Consider the following 6,219-nt stretch of genomic DNA (forward strand, 5'->3'; position numbering starts at 1 on the left):
AGCACTGGGCCACTCCAAATCCTTATATCAGGGAGGCTGTCCTCTATGCTGCCATGGCTCATAGCTATGGAGTTATAGGAGCTGTAGTTTTAGAAGGTCTTTAGCCTTTCTGCCAAAGAGTGCTAGTGTCTCACCAAAATATAAATCCCAGGACTCGGCAACATTGACCCATGGCAATTGAAGTGGTGCCAAACTGCGTTAACTCTACAGTGTAGGAGTACCCTGAATAACATCTGGCCCAAAGTTTGAACACAGAGAGTTACTTCCAACATACACCATACTTGTAATTCCCAAAAATGTTGGAAATTACAAACTTCATCAAGCCTTCTCTAGCAATCTGTTTGTTTATTATGTTGTTGCTTATTGTTTTCTGTATTTATTTTCTGGTGTTCAGCTTCCTTTACTCTATGGTTTCTGAGAAGTTATAAAAAAGGCTGCAGACTACATGCTTTTTCTCTCTCCTTTTGACTATGTGACCTGTTGATAGTTGTTTTGTTACAAGAGAGATGCCCTGGCCAGCTGGCACAGGGAACTATCTTAAAGATATTTGAAACTGGGCTAATACATTTTTGTACCTGTGTATGCTGATCACACGAAAGTTGTGAGCGAACCAAATATGTTATTTCCATCAAAGTCTACTTTGTTTTTGTCTCTTGAGTGCATGATACGAAACAAATTTTTTATGGGAGAGTATTTTTTGGGGGACTGAAATAAAAACACTTCTAAAGCTCTGTTGTTTTTATGCACTGGCAAATCTCTGTTTTCCTGACAGATTGGATATTTTTGGTTATTCAGTCTAACAACTGAAACCATTCCCTAGCATAATTATATTTGGTTGTATACTACAAGAGGAGATTCTGTTCTTAAAAGTTTTGGCTCTTCTCTAAAAGGTTATGTTCTCTAATAAAAAAAAGAGTACTAAAGAATCATGTAATAGTAGTTCTAAGCCTCAATATGATTTATCTCTGTATGTCAAAGGTTAAGAGAACTTACTAAATGAGAATAAGGAACTAACTTCAGCCTCCATTTTCCAGGATTGCTTTCACTGCTCGCCATAACGTATGGTAACAGCACTTACGTTTACCCAAATTTTAAACTTCTGCTGTTTTTGGATAATATTAATAAAAGAGGCTGTGCAATACTCAGTGTCCCCATTGTTGCAAGAAACTTCATTACTTTTGGGGTTTGTTTGATTTCAACTCTTTTCTTTAATTAAGACATCTTTCTCTGCCTTAGGAGATATTACTACACGCTTTGTTCCTAGTTAAAGAATTACATTATTAAATCATTTTGCTCTCTACTCTTCAAAATTACAAAAACAAATGAAGTTACATCGTTCAAATTATAAAATGATAATTTCTTCAGTTCAATCCCAATCAGGAGTAAAACAGTTTAGGTTTATAATAATCATTTTCAAACATATTCAGATTGTAATTACTTTTCTTCTGGTAATGATAGCTCATCTGATTGGATGATTGCCTATTTGACTTTGACAAGTTTCGGAGGTCAAAGTAGAGATAATTACAGACATCTGTTCTCTATCAAAAATAAAAGACTGGAAAATAATATTTAAAGTGACACCTGCAAGTAGGTGACAAGAAAGAAAACATGTTGCACATTTTAAATTCAAGCACAAAAAGTAGGCCTTCTTAGAACAGTGTGCACATTATGACAACTGAGAGAGAGATCCTTTGGTATGGCATAACCTTCAATTACCTGGTGAGGTCCAGATATATCAAGGTATAATGCCCAACATTATCCACCACCAGTATGACCATGATGTGATTGTACTTCAGCATCAATATTTGAAACACTCAGGTTCACTACTGCACAGTGAAGCTTGGTGACTCTTTGGCTAGATCTACACTACCTTATAATCCACTATCTGATTCCAGATTATTTGCTTTGAACTGGATTATGTATATGAGTTTACACTGCCATATAATCCAGTTCAAAGCAATATGGAAGTGCAGATGGGGCCTGAGTGAGTTATCCCTTCTTAACTTTCCACAAAGGACTGTTGCATGAGGAATATTGGAGCAAATGTATATTATTCCCCTCCCATCTTAATGGAACTAATCCTATACATGCCTGCAAAAATGAATTTCACTGAGTTTAATGGAGCTTAATTCAAGTCCTATAAGTATACTACCTGTGCCCGGCCACGCGTTGCTGTGGCAAAGTGGTGGTGGTATTGGTTAAAAATTGTTGTGTAATTTTTATTTGACTTTATTTGCATTTTTTATTAATTTTATTGTAAGTTATATTTTTATTTATTATATTTTATTATTTTCTTATATTATTTTTAGTTATTTTCTGTTATTATAGTATTTTATTGTATTAATTTTTTAGTATTTTTTATTATTTTTTATTGGGTTGCTAGGAGACCAAGTTGGAGGAGCTTAGCCTTCTAACTGGCAGCAATTGGATAAAAGCAATTATTCCTCTCCCTCTAATTAGGACTTTATTTTTCTTTTCTTTTTGTTGTATCAACCTAGAGGCATGGATGATGGATTGTGTTGTCAAATTTCGAGGTTGGAGGGCTTGTAGTTTTGTAGTTTTGTGGGTCGCCATGATGCCATCACTCTTTTGTATATATAGATGGTGGCACCCCAAAACCTGCAGAAGTAGATTTCAGAGCCATACTGGAAGATCTAGACCAGTGGTTCTCAACCTATGGATCCCCAGATGTTTTGGCCTTCAACTCCCAGAAATCCTAACAGCTGGTAAACTGTCTGGGATTTCTGGGAGCTGTAGGCCAAAACATCTGGGGACCCACAGATAGAGAACCACTGATCTAGACATTCCTAAAGAGAATATTTTAATGAAATCTGCAAAAGTCAAATCCACAAATGTGAAAGGCCAATTGTGATTTAGATTTCAAACACTGGAAAACCTAATTGTTCCCCAAAACCTTCTTACATTTAAGCTTCTAAATTTAAGTATAATCTAGCTTGTCAATATGATAGAAATGGAAAAAAATATTTTCTGAAATATCACAGTCATTTAGTTTTATTTTCTCTAATTGGAAATGTACTTTGGATTTTTTTCCATTTCTAAATTTATTATCTTCTATTGTGAATTAAGCATTTGTCTACTGGTGGGGTCCCGTCCCCCTCCAAAGTGAAATCAATGAGTTTCACTATTCTAGGAATATAACCCGTTCAATATCTGAATCCAGCCATATCTACTGCAAAAAGGACTAGAATCAAGCATCGTTGTTAACTATAAGGAACTGCAATTATGGATTCAGGTATTATTTCAAAATATTGTTAACAGAACACTAAGTAACAATTTCTACTTCTTTTTCCATTTGCAACTGTCTCTGACTGTATTTCAGAGGAAGTAACTGGCAACCCACCTCCAAGTATTCCTTGTCTAAGAAAATCCTATGAAATGCATGAGTTTTCCATAAGTCAACAGGCAAGAAAAGGAAGAGAGAAGGGAGAAAGCAGACAGGTAGCAGTCCCAATGACATCCAGGAAATACCAGACATATAAGCTAGTTTATTAAATGAAAAATAATTTTAAAATGAAAAAAATCACCGCTAATACACTATTTGGAGAATGTACCATTTGTAAGTAGATTTAACTTTAAGGTATCCATAGAAGTAATTTATGACACATTGCACACTTACCTGGAATATCATTGTGATATTAACCAGTACTAAACAAACACTTTTATTTGAAGGTCATCATAAGAAAAATCCTCAGCGATAGGTCATTTCTTCCATGCCCTCTATCAAGATGCCTCTTTATGAGATTTTGCATATTGCTTATGTTGAAGAACTCAAGAATCTTAGAATCGTAGACTTGGAAGAGACCTCGTGGGCCATCCAGACCAACCCCCTGACAAGAAGCAGGAACATCACATTCAAGGCACCCCTGACAGATGGCAATCCAGCCTCTGTTTAAAAGCCTCCAAAGCAGGAGCCTACGCCACACTCCGGGGCAGAGAGTTCCAGTGCTGAACAGCTCTCACAGTTAGAAAGTTTTTCCTCATGTTCCGGTGGAATTTCCTCTTCTGTAGTTTGAAGCCATTGTTTCGTGTCCTAGTCTCCAGGGCACCAGAAATCAAGTCTGCTCCCTCCTCCCTATGACTTCCCATCACATATTTATGCATGACCCTCATCATGTCTCCTCTCATCCTTCTCTTCTGCAGGCTAAACATGCCCAGCTCTTTAAATCGCTCCTGATAGGGCTTGTTCTCCAGACCCTTGATCATTTTATTCGCCCTCCTCTGGACGCTTTCCAGCTCGTCAACATCTCCCTTCAGTTGCGGTGCCCAGAATTGGACAAAGTATTCCAGGTGTGGTCTGACCAAGCCAGAATAGCAGGGTAGCATGACTTCCCTGGATCTAGGCGCTATACTCCTATTGATGCAGGCCAAAATCCCATTCGCTTTTTTAGTCACTGTGTCCCATCGTTGGCTCATGTTTAGCTTGTTGTCCACAAGGACTTCAATATCTTTTTCACATATACTGCTGTCGAGCCAGGCGTCCCCAATTCTGTATCTTTGGATTTCAGGAAGTCTTTACCCACATCTGTGGAAGAAAAGTAAATGCATTAATTTGCTTTGAATTAATTAAATACTAAATAATAACATACAAATATAACCTGAGCTTGTCATGGGCATGTGGAACTTAATAGAAGTATTTTTTTTCTGCTCAGAATGCTATGTGACTTGACTATTATGAAAAGAACTTGACTTGAAATGCATCAAACTTCCATAATAGGTCATGTCAGCTAGAATAAGAAAATATATATTTCATAACTACAGTCTTATTAGTTAATTATAATGCAGCAAATATAATTTTTCCCTTGGGCGTAATGAAAGGTTTAAATGTATGCATCAGTTTTTTAATACATAAAGATACGTTAGATTTTGTCTTGTATGACAAGTTGTGTCCGCTTTTATTAGTGCTGCAATATCAGTGTAATACCTACTTTAATAAACCTGATTAATTTCCTCCAGGCACAATCAGCCAAGACATGTTAAATTCAATGAAAAACGTACTGACTGATTCTAGCTTTGAGTTAAGCCTACAACTTGAGATATGATGGCTCCTAAATTTGTGCATATCTTGGAGTCCAAGAGCATATCCAAGCTATGAACCTGTGTTTTTATGGGGAGTGTAATCCCATCCAATACTTCTTTGGATTAATGCATTCATTTTTGAATGAAAGCGGCACCTAGCATCACCATTAGATCAATCATTTCAGACTATTTCAGGCATAACCTCAAATATGATGCTTTTCAATAGTGTTAGTTCACAAACATAGTTGTGATATGAAATCATGGATATCCTTGCATATTTGACTCAGGCTGGATCTACTCTGTCATACAATCCAGTTCAAAGCAAATAATCTGGATTCAGAAACTGGTGAGCAGCCTGCTGCAATAAATCACTCTGACCATGAGGTCATGAGTTCGAGGCCAGCCCGTGGCGGGGTGAGCACCCATCTATTAAAAAATAAAAAATAACCCCTGCTCGTTGCTGACCTAGCAACCCGAAAGATAGTTGCATCTATCAAATAGGAAATAAGGTACCACTTATAAAGTGGGGAGGCAAATTTAACTAATTTACGACATTGGAATGAGGAAGTGCCATCACAGTGGATGATGAAGCAGCTGCTCCCCCCATGGCCAGAATCGAACATCCCCTCAGGAGAAGGTAAAATTGCCTTTGCGTCTGTCTCTGTCTCGGTTCTATGCCTATATGGGCATTGACTGTTTGCCCTATATGTATATAATGTGATCCACCCTGAGTCCCCTTCGAGGTGAGAAGGGCGGAATATAAATACTGTAAATAATAATAACAAGTAATTATATGGCAGTGCAGATGGGGGCCTGATCTATAGGTTTCATGTCATAATCAGCATGTAGGGTTAAAAATAATTTGCACTAATATAGTGTAAAACATATCCTGTAAACATCCATATCCATGATTAAACAAATGTCAACAATCTATCTCTTTAAGGGTTATTTCTATGTTCATGTGCTCAAAACTATACTATAGGATTTGTTTTGTAACTAAATAAAATTTTGAAACATGTTTCAGATTGGTCTTTTAATACTAAAATTTTGTATGTAATATTTTCTGAACTGAACAACAAATGATCTGGTAACATGTGGTGTTAAACTAAAACAATGGTGATCACTCAGCACCTACTGGTGAAAGCTGTTGTAACTATTTAACTTTGTGTTATAATAATTTCC

The sequence above is a fragment of the Anolis carolinensis genome, chromosome 5 (assembly GCF_035594765.1).
Source record: "Anolis carolinensis isolate JA03-04 chromosome 5, rAnoCar3.1.pri, whole genome shotgun sequence".
In the NCBI taxonomy this organism is placed as follows: domain Eukaryota; kingdom Metazoa; phylum Chordata; class Lepidosauria; order Squamata; family Dactyloidae; genus Anolis; species Anolis carolinensis.